Source organism: Nasonia vitripennis, chromosome 3 (assembly GCF_009193385.2).
Source record: "Nasonia vitripennis strain AsymCx chromosome 3, Nvit_psr_1.1, whole genome shotgun sequence".
Classification (NCBI taxonomy): Eukaryota; Metazoa; Arthropoda; class Insecta; order Hymenoptera; family Pteromalidae; genus Nasonia; species Nasonia vitripennis.
This window is the reverse complement of record NC_045759.1, coordinates 24,322,378-24,337,670: the sequence shown is the minus strand read 5'-3', so window position 1 is coordinate 24,337,670 and position 15,293 is coordinate 24,322,378. Positions and strand designations below refer to the sequence as shown.

The window sequence follows — 15,293 nt, the reverse complement described above, 5'->3', positions numbered from 1 at the left end:
GACCTTCGTCGTATAGAGCGGCCGAGGAAGCCGACTCACTTACGGGCACGCATAGGCCATTATGCAATTTCGAAGAAAGAGCGCGCGCTAACGGTATGCCTGTATGCAGAGCAGGAAAAAGAAATCTTCAAGTAAGGGGGGAAACTGCGAGAATCGATTAAATAAACTGACAAGGATACAGCCGGACAAGAGATACGGAGCCCGAGATGGACAGACGCGGATGAATAGATGACTTCCTATGTTATTCAATCAACTCTTCACTTCGCTCTAAATTCTAGGCCGCAACGCGCGAATCGAAAAAATACCGGCACGCGCTGCTAAAGGGAAAGGCATTAGCATTTGTAAAACGCATTTCTCGAAGCCATTCGGAAAACGAGTCACGAGTCGCTTATGACAGGCGCGCTACTGCCATTAGGAATTTTCGCTGCACAAAAGCGACTGCGCAAAGAGCGACGGCTTATTGTTTCCATCGGCGGCGCACGAGGCAGCAGTAAAGAGGATGGATTCTAATGCGCTGAAAGGACGCGCGCTTTTTCGCGCCTCGGAGTGATTGCTGTAGGCCGCATTAGTTAATTGGAAATCGAAAGCGAGCGGCGATGAGCCGATGACAGCGAAACAGCTCCGCCTCTCACCGAGGGAAAAAACGACGATTCGCGAAATTGCACGATCGAGCGCAATTTCCATTCGACGAGTTCCCGGGCAGCAGCAGCAGCAGCAGCAGCATGTACCCGAATAGAAACTGGGTCTGAAAATCGCAGCGCGCAGACGCCGCTCCGATAGATCGACGTTTCCCGGGAGGGCGACTCAAAAATCCTCGAACGTTGTTGCGAGCTCTGCACTGTGGCTCGTGAATTTTAATTCCGACGAATTTGCAGAAACACTGCGGGAGGGAGTGAAGGACGCGTCAGACGCGCGAGTGATCGACAAGACTCGAGAGCCCGAGTCCGCCTCTCTGCAGCACAAGGCGGAGGTATGCTCGCGGCTCGCTCGTGAATCATCGCAATTCAAACGCCGCGGTGCGTATAATTATCCGCGCCGTCGGCCGGCGTAAAAATCCAAAGCGTTGACCGCTCCGCCGAACTGCCGCCGTCTATTCCGAGCGAGCGAGGAAGGGAGGCGCATTAAAGCGGAACTGTCGGCCGTCGGGAAAAGGGCTGTTGGCGCGAGAACGCGTACACGCGAGCAGTAGCGTAAACACATCGCGAGTCTCATCGCTCTGTGTACGCTCTCGAGCTTTTTTATACTCGCGAGCGCAGCGGCAGCTGCTGCCACGTGGTCAATATTATTCTCCGCGGCGACGGCGGGACTAAAAATAATTACGCTGTGTGCTCCATGGGAGCCGAGCGCGCGAGATTGGCTCCTCGATCTCTCCCGGGCGCTGAATTATTGAACTCGCATTATTTATCGCGGCCGATGTATTACAAGTTGCCGGCAAATCTGGGTTACGGCGTGTGTAAATTTCGCAAGGCGCAGCGTTTTCGCTGCGTCGCGTGGCGGAAAGTAGGCGATAATTACGCGAAATAATTTTTCAGCGCGCAGTACGGCTCACGCGACGACGACGGGGTCTAGTCCGTCGAAACGAAATCTCGACTCGCTCGAGAAAGAGCGAGCGGAGGAGGGCGGGATGGGAAACGAGATACGGGCTTTATAACACGTACAGCAACGATAGCGAGCGAACGACGGGAGAGAAGCCGCGCGATCTTATCGGGGAGCCCCCTCCGCAGGCTGCACGTATTTATTCCTTATTTGTCGTCGATACAGACGCGCTCGCTTATCGCCCCGATTGGATCCTAAATTTAGCCGAAGAAAGAGTAGGTACTTACGTAATGACGTCAGCTGCGTCGTGAGGGTGCTCGAGGCGGCCGCCGGTGCGAAGAATAGTAATGCCCGTGCGGCCGAGAGGTATCGACTCGTTCACCGACTCCTCGACGTCGTTCTCCTTCTCCTCCTGGCCGACGAGGACGCCGCGTGAACCCGATCACGCGGCCGCTTGTGTATTAGCGCTGCTGCTGCTGCTGCAATAGTCACACCACGCGTATCTCCAGCCGCGCACATATGTGATGTATATGTCATGTATGTGCGCGCTTCACGAGTGCTGTGCCTATCTCGCTCTTTTTCTCTCTCTTTCTCTCTCTCCCTCTCTCTCTCTCTCTCTCTATCTCTCTCTCTCTCTCTCTCTCTCTCTCTCTCTCTCTCTCTCTCTCTGTCAGACGTCGCGGGCTCGATAAGGCATATCTCTAGCTCCTCTCGCTCTTCCCCCTTGCTCGAGTGCGTGCGACGTGTATTTCTCTTGCCTCGGTTTCACTGAACCCACTTTCTTTTCATTTTTCGCGAGCCCCGTCCTCGCCGTCGTAGTCGTCGTCGTCACTGCACTTTGCTGGAGCCGCTCTCTTTCCTTATTTACACACAAACATGTCGCGCACTGCACCCGCACTCGAGAGCTCCGTCGATTAGCATCTGTCGCCGTCTGCGCTTGTTTTCCTACTCCCTCTCACGTGCCTCTGCTGCCTCGTGCTGCTGCTGCTGCTGCTGCTTGTCCCAGCTCAGGCTCTGAAAATTGGAAAACGTTGCGGATGAGAATGGTGGAAAAATCGATGCAATCACGCGTATTGGGAGAAAAGGGATTAACGTATCACAGTCAGGCGAGAGGAATGCGGGAGCCCCGAGTCGTGTGTTTCGATTGCCGCGAGTTCTCGGAAAAATCGAAGGCCGCATCGATCGGCCCGATAACTCGCTGCCGAGTCGTGCCGGGGTTATAAATCGAATTATACGTTATTATCGCCTCCGCGCGACGGCAATTGCTATATACACATACGCCTCGGTTCGCTGAATTTCTCAGGTATACACCTCCTTATCTCCGCGACGCTCGTATAGACAAACTTTTTACGAGCGAATCTCGATTCGCGATACGGCGCACACCGATAAGGACTCGCGGGGAATTTCGAAAGAGAGAGAGAGAGAGAGAGAGGCCGCTCTTTTTGCCGTAACCAGGACGCTGCAGGATATGACAAGCCGTCACGTCATTTTTTAAACGATTTCCAGAAAACCAAGAATATGAAGATAATTTTTCGAGCAACCGGCGGACGGCGGTATCCGTCTCTCGTGCCTTCTGACGCGTCGCACGCGGGGAACAAGGACGTCGCTTGTTTGCGGGAGACGGCGCTAACGAGCCGCTGACCTGAGTTTTCCCAGCTGTCCAGTGTGCGCAGCGCAAACACGCCGCGTTTCAGACGGCTCTATTTGAGCCAACGGCGGGCTTTCGATACTTTTCGAGGATTACGAAACGAATTCAAATCCGGCCCTAATTGACGTGTACCGCGAGGAACAAAACGAGAAGACAAGAAAGAAGAAGAATACGGGGCTCTTCAGCCTTACGCAAGTCGCGAGAGCGTATCGGTATTGTCGTCGAGCGGCGGCCTCATCCTGCTTGCGCGCGGACACCGGCTCTTCTTCTGCAGCCACGAGCGTTGGCGGCTCATCGCCTCGACTCTCTTTGTCTCACTGTCATTTCATCCAGCAGTGCTGCCGCCGCTACTGCTGCTTTGCCGGCTTGTGTATAGTCGCCGATGTCGTTGTCGCCTCGGCTGTTATAACGAGACGAGGGACTCTGACACCCGACGGCGGCGCCCTCGCGCGATTCGCCGGGCTGATTACTTGGCTCTGGCTTTGATCTGCGACTGGCACCTGGAAAATAAAGCAGAGGGAGATCGTTAGCATTTTTCCTTCCTCTTGCTCGCGAGAGTGTTGGTGTGCGCGCGTGTGTGTGCGTGTGTGTGTGTGTGTCAAGTGAAGCGTGTCCCTGCAGCCAAACAATCGATTATTCCCGTATTTTTGCAATGCTCGCGGCTAATGAATGGCTCTCGCGCGGGCATTCCTGAATGAGATTCCACTCGCATCGGAAAGTAGACCGAGCCAACGAACGACAATAAAATCGTTATTCGAAATCGTTAGTGGGCAGAGGCGTATAGGCATGCCTACCGCGACAGCTGCTAATCCTACTCCCACGCGACTTACAGTCTAGTGTTATTCTATTATTACACCGTGATCGCGCGGTGGACGCGTAAATTGCGCGCTATTCTCCCACCCACGACTCCTCACTCTCTCTCTCTCTCTCTCTCCTTCGCTCTCGTCGGTGGTTCGAACAGCAGCGACTTTGATATCTTATCAGCGCGAACGATAGCTCTGCCGACACTTGGCTCTTAAAATATAGCAACTTGTTGTCGAGGCGTCGCATGCCGGGAAAGCCGTCAGCTGCTGCCGCGAACTTGTGTAGGTCGAGGAATGAACTTTTCGGGGCGAGGGGCGCGGAATTGGGGTGCCTCGGGCGATGTAAATAGAGAGAGAGAGAATCCGCTCTTTTCGAGCACGTATAGGAACAGCCGCGCTGCTGTAACGCACGAAAATAGACGCCGGCTTATTAATAACGGACGAATGCCCGCGCCAATTCCACGAGCATTGACTCGTTTGTTTACGCCGGCTATATAATTTATCTCGTCCGATTGCATTCTCGCAAGCTAGTTTGGAAAAACGGGTCGGCCGTATCATGATCCCTTCGAGCGATTAGCATTCGCGCTAAAAATAAATCCTTGCCCAATTCCGCGCCGCGCAACGGCGGTACGTTTCGATAGTCGCGGCTACCACTACTACTACTACTACTACGAGAGAGAGAGAGCAAAAAAACGGGATCATGTCGAGCGAAACGACTGGGTTTTTGCGCGCGTTTCCTAGTTTCTAATTTCCAGGAGTAGCGCTCGCGGATGGGCTTTTTATGCTAATGAAAATGTGTACGCAGCGTCGAGGGGGGGTATGCCGATCTGACGTAACTCGCGAGAAATCGAGAGCCGCAGCCGCGTCACGAGCGAAGGTCCTTCAATGCCGCCTTTCAATGCCTCTCCTCCCGCCACATCGTCGCTCCCGCTGCAGGAAAAATGCCTTTCCCACGTATGCGCAGCACCAGCTCGGCGTTTTTCGTAATAACGAGCGCGCGCGCGCGCGTTTCAATTAATTGCGGCTTATCGATTTCTATTAAAAGATTGCGCCGTTTCCCCAGGCTCGCTCGTTTTACAAGACGAGAGATGCAGGATGCGGAGATGCGCCTCCGATACGGCCAAGCTGTTACGGAGCCTGTGTGGGATCTAGCATCCGGGAAACCGCTTCGCTTATATATTTCATCACAAATTTCGGCCATTTTGGCAAGTGTAATTAGGCATTCGTTGTTCGAGATAGAGAGAGAGAAAGAGAGAGAGAGAGAGTAGAACCTTGTATACAACAATGCGCGCAACGCCATGCTTTGCTCGTTGCGAAATCATAATTCGTTTACGACGAGATTCAATAACAACGACGAACAAAGCGAGCGAGTTGGATTCTTTCGCCGGCGCTGCTCCCCATTTTCGCGCAGCAAAGCGCATTAAGCCCACGTGCACGAGGCACGCAGTACTAGCGCGACACAATGGCCCATGGATTTCGCGGCGCCGAACCGGTTCGACTCGAGAAACGCTTCGTCACCCAGTCTCTTTCTCAACGCGCATCGACTCCGTGCGCCTCCGCAGCCCCGCGCGCGCTGGCCGCGATGGAGACTAGGAGCTAATCTGCGTCTATCGGGTCGCAACGAATGACCTCGCACGCGCCTATCTCTCGGCTCTCATAGCACCGAATGGCGCGCGGAAGATAAGCAACCCTCGCTCTCCAGCACGCCGACTCTGATTCCATTCCGGAGCTGCAAGCGAGATAGACTTTGTCTTTCGGAATTGAGCTTTCATCCGGGCAGCCCGGAGCTGTTCTCCTACTTTGTTAATTGAAGACTGCAAGCATCGCTGGCCGAGGCTGATTGATTTTCGAGTTTGCGCAAGGTCGTCTATGAATTCCATTGCGCCCCGGCGCAGGGGGAACCGAAAGAATAATAGCCGCGAGAGAGAGAGACTGTCCAAACAAGCGAGCACACACGCACACTGCGCAGTAGCGCACTGACTCACTCGCGCTGCCTGGCTCCGATTAAAGATCGCATAAAGCCGAAATTTACATGAAAACGACGCTACCGCCGCTGCGAATGTTTGCTCGGATGGCAAAAAGAGACGCACTCGAGGCGAGCGCATGTGTGCGCGGGAGGATCTTTCGAGAGTTCGGAGCCGACTGGCTGCATGGAAAAGAGATGAGTCGAGCATTCACACGGCTCTTCGCTATATCGCCCATCGGCAGAGAAAAAAGCCAGACGAGCGGGCGCAGCGCTGCGAAATTTTCGTTCGCATGCGCAAATAGCCAGCAGGAGAGACTTTTCAAAGAAATTAGACCAGACGGCGTCAGACAAGGTCGAGGGGAAAAAAGGAAGCAGTCTGATTCATGCCAGCGGTTGCGTACGTGCAGCTGGATGCAACGCGCCGCGAGAGATAAGACGACTATATCGAGCTTCTTTTTCGTGCGAGAATTCGAGGAATCCGAGTTTTCTAATCGTCTTTTTTGCGACACGACGAGGAGAGAGCGATTCCAATGAGAGAGAGAGAGAGAGAGAGAGAGAGAGAGAGAGTCTCTGAGTATGCGGAAGTTGGGATGAACGGACTCTGATAGGAGTGTTATTTTTACCACTGCGGTGTGCACCAGAGTTTCCTATCTTCGATAAGTTCTCACCTGCGGAGGCAACGCGAGCGAAAATTCGAAAATTCACAATTTTCCAGCGTACACGGGAGGCGAACGACTCGCAACGCGAAGCCCCGGAGCTGTCTGCTCTCGCCGCGCTCAGCGACCAAGTCCCGCGCGTAAGGTGGGCCAAATTTGAAAAAATCGCCAGAGTCCCTTCCCGCCCGAATTTTTCCGCGAAAAGTAGATTTTCCGAACCAGCTCGCCGCGTAATTTCCGAATCTCACTGTTTCGCCGTCGAAAATCCACTTTCGGGGAACTCGCACTTTTTCGCAGTCCACGGCGAGGAATCCAGCCAGAGGCACCGGAAAACCGTCGCACAGCCTTCGACAAGCCTCGATTTGTCGAAAATCACACAGCCCTCCCGAATTCGACGCGTCCGCGAATTTCAGCGAGGCAGTATCGTACCTCGCGCAAAAAGCCTCTTCGCAGAGAGTCTTCGTACGGGCGAGCCAGCGAGAAAGAAGCACGAAATGGCGGCGCGGCACTGTACACACACACACGCACACAGAGCTGAGCTCGCTTGACTCAGCTCTCTCGCAGCAGCAGCAGCTGCAGCGATTAGCGAAACTCGCGCTCGTTTTTCGCGCACTGCACACACAGCAAGTACGGGTACAACGGTATTTCGGAGCACAGCAAAACTCGGAACCTCAGGCACGGCACTCCACGGAGCTGTTTACGCAGGCGAAAAAACGGGAGAGAAGCGACGGCTGGCGACGAGGCAGCTCTTTACTCGATTCCGCCTTAATTTTGGCATTAATCAGCCCGGAGCACACCAACACGCGCACACGTTATCTTTATTTATAGTCCGTTCGTCCGTCCGTCCGTCCGTCCGCTCGCTCGCTCCTCGTTCTCTTCTCTCTTTCTCTCTTTCGCTTCTGCTCGCGATAAATCAGAGAGAGAGAGAATTTTCACTCGTTCCTTTTTTCCTCCCGTCCCGCTGCTTCGTATTGATCGTCACTCGCGCCCGGAGAGTAGGCACCCAGTGCTCTCGGAAAATATGTTTAATTGGGTTTCACTCGACGCTTTTTTTCTCGCACTGCGCGTCGATGCCTTTGCTATCGATCGTACTGCCCGCTCTCGCGACGTCTATCGTGTTTTCGAATTTCGCAGCCTCGCGTATCGAATACTACTTTTAACGACGTGCACGTTACGGCACAATTATTCCAACGATCGCATCGAGAGCAGACCGAACGCACAGAGTTGCGGGACGTTCGGGCACTGCGGCGCGCCGAAAAGGGCTTATTTTGAAAAAATCGAAAGAGGCACTTCCCGACGGAATTTTCGCGGGAAAAGTAGATTTAATTGACCGGCCCGGCGCGAAATTTAACAATACCTCGGTTTTGGCTCGAAAAACGCGCTTCTCCGGATTGTCCACACGCGAGATTCCGGCCACTCCGGATCCGCGAAAATTCATCGGAACCACTGGAAAACTCGGCACAGCACTCCCCGGTCACTCGCGGAAAAGGCACTTTGTCACTGCCGCACTTTTTCGAAAAATCACTGCACTCTCTCGCTACTCCGAAATCGAGGAAAAAAATCTCACCCTTCGGGCTGCAGCAGCTTCAACCTTTAAAGCCAGAAGGAGAGGCACTGCACGATCACCCAAGACGAGGGCGACCTCGAAACGAGGGACGCTCTTCCCCGCGGTCAGCCTTGGCAGCAGCGAGTCCTGCAGGTTACACTCATCGACGCAGCACACAGGGCTGGAAGATTCAGCTGGCTATCCTCTGGTTAACGACGTCGTCGACGAGGCGGAGGATAACACTCGCGCGGCGACGGCGGCGGCGGCGGCGGCGGGGAGAAAGTATCTCGGCCTGTGCTGGTGTGTGCGTGAGATGGTGGTGGAGAGCAGCGCGTACACACACACACACACACACACACACACACACAGTCGTACAGTATAGCCGTGTCGTAGAGAGCGCGCGCGGCGGCGCCTCGCACGAGTCACTCGCGATTCCTCTCTCTCTCTCGCTCGCTCGCTCGCTCTCCCCGCCGAGCGCTATACACACACACACACACACACACGGGACCGTGCGCAGAGCGCTTGTGTGGCGGCGTTGCAATAAAGGAGAGCGATTTTTCGGAGCTCTTCTTCGCTCGCGCTGTCTCTCTCGCTCTCTCCTTCTCTGTGCGGAATGAATTATTTTGATTTTGGAGTGGAGCTCGACGCAGCGATTGCAACCGTGCGCAGCGCTCGCTCTCGCTCTCTCTCTCTCTCTCTCTTTCGCTCGTTCCCCCTGCTGCTGCCGCCGCCGCCGCCGCCGTCCGGGCTTGCTCGACTCGCTCCCTCGCTGCCGCTGCAAAAATTCTCGCTACTCTTCTCTGATCTCTGAGTTAGAGAGAGAGAGCCTTATTGAATTATCGACAGAGCTAAATTTACGGATAAACAAAGTTTCGACTCCGGCTGCAGGAGCCGTAATTAAGCTCCCACGAAGCGGGCAGAAACAACAAGAGCAGTAAAGCGGACATACATAGGTATACGGCTAAAGGTCGCGAAAATAAAAGCGTCTTTGGCGCCGCGTGGGAAGCTCGGCGATCGATGAACAGCCTAGTGCCGGAAATTCGCGACGTTGCCGGCGCGCACGAGGGGCCCAGATGCGCGAAAAGATGCGAAGAGGAAATTCATTAACTTATAGCCTCCTCCTCCGCCTCTCTCTCTCTCTCTCTCTCTCTCTCTCCCGGTCGTCGTCGATGTCCCTGGAAAGCCTTGCCGCACTTTCCCGCGCGAGAGAGAGAGAGAGTTGGAGCGCGCGCGGAGGGAATCGATCGAGCGCTGGAGTTCGGAAAATTTCGTTAACGCCGAAAATTCGAGCCGAGCGAAAAAATGCGGCCGGATACTCCTTGATTAAATGCCTCCGGCTGCGTGTCGGAGGGAAAATTGTTAACCCCGCAGCACTACAGCTATACACAGCGTGTGCGTGTACGAATGCGTCGGGTAAAAAACGCATCGTTTCCTGGGCAAATTGTGCGGGCGTTGTCGGCGAAGGCTCGTAAACCCTTTGAGAGAGAAAAATGCGAGCGACATTTAAAGTCCCGAACAAACAGCATCGCGCAGCTGCGAGGACGGCGCAGTGGAGCGGACGAAGGGCTCGTGCACGCGGCGGAGGGAATTTCGATCGGAAGAAATTTGCGAAATAGCGGCGGCGGCTGCTGCTGCTGCAGCGCTAGCGCACGGTCAACAGAAAGGGAAAGTGCCGCTACGTGCAAGTCCGATCCCTCTCTCTCTCTCTCTCTCTCTCTCTCTCTGCCTCCGTTGCTGCCGCCGCTGCTGCGATTTCCGGCGGCGTCGCGCGCGCCCTCGCTCGATAATGCAGTCTCTTCGCTCGGAATCTTTCCTCCGCTGCGCGCGTACTTGTATTGCGAGGCGGACCTGGAGTATCGAGAGGCTCAACAACTGGTAATTTCGCTGCTTTGAAATTTATTGCCGCGGGAATGGAAGAGGAGGACGATTCGCTCATGAGGCGTGTGATTATAGGCGAGCGTCGCGCGGCAGCTGACTAATGGATGAGCTCGGCGCAAGGCACGTCCATAAACAATTATTTTACAACTCGACGTCCTCCCGCGAACAACAGTCGAATTCCCCGGCGTCCCCCGGTTCGTAATAGACAGAGAGCGGCTCGTTGGATTTTCGATCCTGTGTCAAGAAACTATAATAGTCATCGGCGGCGAGTCATTACGTATCAGCGCGCGTGGGTGTCTGCTCGCGAGACGGCGCGACGATGGAGGGGATGCAGAAGGGGAAAAAGAGAGGGAACCACTCCAGCAGACGTTGCGAAAGACGCGCGGCTGGCTCTGCGTGTGCATGCACGCGTGCAGGGACGTGTGACGTTGCTTTTTGCGCTGCTCTCTCGCCACTTGTCAATGAAGGGAAATTGCTCTTGGTCCGCGTCCAATCGCGACTATTATTTCTAGAGGAAAATGCGAACGCGCTAAATCGCGTCCCAACGAATTTTCTGCTCGCAGGCACGCACGCGAACACTCCCCCGGCGTAAACACGCTCCGGATCTGAAGCGCGCTCGCGGGTAATTTCGAGGGTAATTTCGCCCGACATTCTCGATAGCGGCAGGTGTCTCGCGATGTAATTCCGGGGGGATGAAATTCAAATTTATGCAGTTTTTCCTCGCTGCGCGCGCGCAATAATATTTGCCGTATACACAGCGGCGGCATGAATTATTCGGCGGGTTTCATCGCGCGCGCGAGATCGAAAATTTCGAAGAAAGAAAAGCGTGTACAGTACGCGCGGCAGCGCAACGTGAGCCGAATGTCGTTTCCGGCGAGACATCGGAATTGAATCCTCCGCTCTCTCGGCTCTGTAGCAAGCGAGCGGCGTTATTTATTCTACCTGGCAACAGCTGAATGAACGGCGAATGTGTCACGAGCCGCTGAATATTGCACTCTCTCGCGGGCTATGCGGAATTTTTCGCATCGACGTCTCGCTGATGCGAAATTGCCACTGCGGCTCTCTCCTGAATAAGGCATGAGGCTGCTGCAACGATCGACTCTTCATAACTCGCTCGGCCCCCGAGAACAATAATCTTGGCTCGAGTCCTTTGACGCTCTCGTCTCGAATCAGCACTGGCAGGACCAAAGGTCATTCATACGCGGCCGCGGCGCCGTGTCCGTCGTTTAAAAGTGACGAGGCATCAGCCTCCGCTGCATTATTCAGCCGCGCGCGTCTGCGGCGAGATCCTCGCGCCTCGGCAGAGGAATATTCGACGCGATTAAATATAACTCGATCGATCACCGGGCCCAAAACACACGCTGGGCCCGCATCGCAGAACGCCATTCGTGAAGCGCAAACGCGCCGCTGCACAGTGGACCGTAAATTTTGCGACTCTTCCCTCGTAGGCGCGCGCGGAAACTCTCTTGGCGGAATTCCAGTCGCTCCGAATTTTTCCGCGCCCAACTCGCGAATATTCTCAAGGACGCAAATAATGTATCCTCCTTCCGAGAAAACGTTTTCGAACTCAAAGAGCCGCAATGACGTCTCCGCTCGCTCTCTCGTGTCCGCTTATAAAAAAGCCATTACCCGTGGCAAAACACGAGGACGAGTCGTACAAGACAAGTCCATTTGGCCGCGGCACATCCCCTTTAACGGACGCAACCGCCGCGTACACAGAGCGAGTCTTGCTGCCACGCCCGAAGCGACTTTCGTCTTCCCCGCGGAAATCCTGACGCCGCCTGCAGAAATGGATTTGCGAGCATTGGAGATGCCATAATCCCCTAATACCGCGCCGAGATGATGTTTCGCGCGCGAGGAAATTTTACGGCAGAGAACGTAACGCGCAATATCGAGAAAGAGAAGATTGCAGGACGCTCTCTAATTTGGAGCTCGCGTGCAGCGCGATATTTGTCGAGCCACGCTGCGATAAGGGCCGCACCCCCGCGGTGCAGCGCAATTTCGGAGCCCGGTACGCTTTCGAGAAAATATCATTCCCCGAACTTCCAGCTGTTTGTCGGCGAGTTTTTCCTCGCCGACGAGCAACCGAGAACTTTATTAATCCCGCTGAACGAGCCGCGCCGGGAAGAGCAAGTCGAGAGAGTAAGTTTCCGCGTTCGCGTAGACGCGGCACGAGGAAACCGCGGAAAGGGCCATCGACAATTGACCGAATACCCGCTTCGTCATCGTCGTCGTCGTCTACTGGCGCGTAATAAATTGCCACGTCTATCTTGATCCGCGCGCTTCCCAGGACGCGTCGGTACAAATGACGCAGCCACGGCACATTTTCCAGCTGGCGAGACAAACGCAGGAAGTTCGCTAACGAGGCCGCGGCAACTCCTCTCGAGCTTTGATTTTGTCGCGAGGGAATTCGGGAGGACGCTTTTTCGCCGAAATTTCAATCGCCAGCAGTGCGCAATTATGAGTCGCATCGCGGCGCGCAATATTCCGGGCGAGCCCGAATCAAAATTCGATAATCCCGATCTCGGCGCGGGCAAACTCGAGCGGCATAATCCCAAACTTGGAATTCCCTCGGCTCCGCGGACGGCTACGTTTACTTTTGCCGCAGCGAGAAGAAAAGAGCCGCGGGGGGGGGGGAGGGAGTGGGAAGACAAATTAGTTTGCCTCGTTTGTGCCCTGCGTTCATTCATTCGCCCGCTCGAGCCTTTCTCTCTCTCTCATTGTGCAGCCTCTCCTGAATTCGAGCGTACACACGTATAGGTGCGCAACAAAAGCGCTCACTCTCTCTCTCTCGCGATCCGGCCCCAATTGAACGACTTTAACTCTCTCCTCTGCGGTATTTTTCTCCGGCTCGATGCGCTATGATACGGAGACGCCATTCATCTGCCTGCAGGCGCGACGTCTAAGGTCGCGCGTCTCGGCTCTAAAATTACGCGAGCCGCGACCAAAAATAATCGTCTATTCCCCGTAGCCGGCGCGAGGATTTTCACCTTTCCCCTGCAGTGTGCGGTGGCGCAACGCAGTCCCTCGTTCCGGATGTATCGATTTTTCCTCTGTTTGTACACGCAAAAGTGGGCTCCACAAGCGAACAGAGAGAGAGAGAGACGCCGAGCGAAGACCCACATGCACGAAATTAATTGGCCGAGCGCCGCGAAAAGCCCGCGCGCGCATGTAATTAACGCTATTTCTTCTCCGCTGCGTGCGTGAGCGCCCGAAGATTCCGGAAATGCGGCGATTCCAGAGATTCCGCGTTGCAGCTCCCATAAATTGTTTCGATCCGAGAGCGAGTCGAAAATAAAATCTCGCCTCCTCCTCCGCCGCGGCTAATCGATTTCCCGTAATCAAGCGCATGAAACTTTGAAAATCCGACGCCGTTATGCGCCCCGTCAATCCGGGTTACATTAGAGCCGCGATGAAATATGCAGGCTCCGCTGAAAGTTGCAGGGGATTGCATCGAGCTCTGTGCGCGCTGCAGCCCGGCGGATCGGAGCTTTTTTTTATCTCTCTCTCTCTCCCCGACGTTGCGTAATCCTTCCTATAAATACGCGTATTCCCGTAACGCTCGTCGGTTGTCTCTCGTTAAAACCCCTCGCGAGTACAGCGAGTACACATCTGCATTATCTGGAGCACAATCGCTCGGTTGCGCCAGCCGTCGTTGTCGCTTTCCCGATAACGGCCGCGATATAACAAGCACCGCAAGACTGTCCGCTCGTGTTTTTCTCGATAGGAGTATAAACTCGACAGATGTAACCATATCTCCATCGCTCTCCCGGTTGCGCAACGGCTCTGGCTGCCGACGCGACGCACTCGCGAATTCTGCCTCGGCTTCGGACACCACAAGGAGAGACGGCCGCTCGCTTCGATGCCTATATGTATTTTCGAGGGGGATGAGTCGCTGAATTTTCACCCGAGACACGTTTTTCCCCCCGCCTCGTTTCTGCTGCGTCACTGCCGACGCGCGACAAAGTTCGACGTCTCTTTTTATTCCGACAGTTTCGAAATCGCGGACCGCTCCGGAAGAAGATAAGTGACGCTCGCGCAATAGCTAACGCGCGCTTTTAATCTGGTTTAGGAAGTGCCAGCGGGAGAGAGTCACGCACTCGCCGACGCCGTTGCCGTAATGCGTATTTACGCAAACTGCCACTGATAAGAGACCGTGCGCGAGACCGACATCTGTTAGGTCGCGCACTTTGCACTTGGATTTTCGTTCGCGGATGCAAGACGACGCCCAGGCCGCGCGCGACGGGGAAAAACGCCTAACGGCTCTGTCCGACGGTTCAACGACACTTTGCTGCTGGTCTTTCGAGGTTATGTCACAGTCCGGGGGGTCGGCCTCGTCCACGAGCCCACTACGCCTCTACCTTCGGGAGGTCCACGGGAGAAAACATCACTCGAAAAATTTTCCCGCACGACTGACTGACGAGGAATAAAAAACGACTCGGCGGACCTTGAAAAATGTTGCCCGATAACGGGACGTCCGCTGCGCAGAACTGATTTTTCCGAAAATTCACTTTCCGTCGCTGGCACACACTCACCCGAGAGCCGAGCACCCGAGGCTCACTGCGCGTCTCTTGGTCGAGGACCTGCAGGCGCACTGATGCACATCACTCGGGGAACCCGCGCACTCTGAAACACTCGGCTTTTTTCCTGCCACGACTCGGGAAAAATCAGGCGGCGACCGATGCAGCAGCTCCTCGAGCTAACGGTAAATCCTCGTCGACTCGTCCCTCTTCCGTCCGTGTGCGCGTGTGTGGCTGTCGCGCGTCCGTGAATGCAAGAGAGACGGAGATACACTCGCTTAGCGCATAAGAAAGCCAACTCTGTGTGTGTGGGTCGTGTGGATGTGGAGTGTGGTGTGTGGTGCAACGAAAGTCGTTTGCACGGTAAGTATGGAAGAATTCAAGGTACTCACGGCGTGGCCCAGTGGCTCCTGATCCTCGTTGCCTTGCCGAGCTCGCAGATCCGACGAGGACGGAGAGACACACACATACACACACACACACAGCGGCAGCAGAGCAGTACAGCAGCAGAGCGGAGAGACGAACAGTGCGAAAATTTCGCCCCGGACTATAGGGTACTCTTCTTTTTTCTCTCCCTCTCGCTCTTTCTCTCCTATAAATACGCCCGGGCTATTTCGGTGGAGTCGACAGAGAGAGAGAGAGAGAGAGAGAGAGAGAGAGATAGATAGATAGAGAGAGAGAGAGAGAGAGAGAGAGAGAGAGAGAGAGTGAGAGAGAGATGGACAACAGCACTCCAGAAT

At 54.8% G+C, this 15,293-nt stretch overlaps 1 protein-coding gene across 15 annotated transcripts in view; it reads right to left on the bottom strand.

The window, feature by feature from the left end:
• Positions 1-15,293, bottom strand: part of LOC100122466 — a 50,354-nt gene that overhangs the window by 33,986 nt on the left and 1,075 nt on the right. For 4 of the 15 annotated variants that reach the window (XM_032598366.1, XM_032598364.1, XM_032598370.1 and 1 more), the window contains one exon: positions 1,824-2,550. The gene's annotated coding sequence lies outside the window, so the exon portion shown is untranslated. Of the gene's footprint in view, positions 1-1,823; positions 2,551-3,375; positions 3,685-7,038; positions 7,431-8,176; positions 8,591-14,568; positions 14,858-14,945; positions 15,267-15,293 lie in introns of those variants that run through there. The other 11 variants (XM_031927502.2, XM_032598367.1, XM_032598371.1 and 8 more) reach the window with 7 other exon arrangements.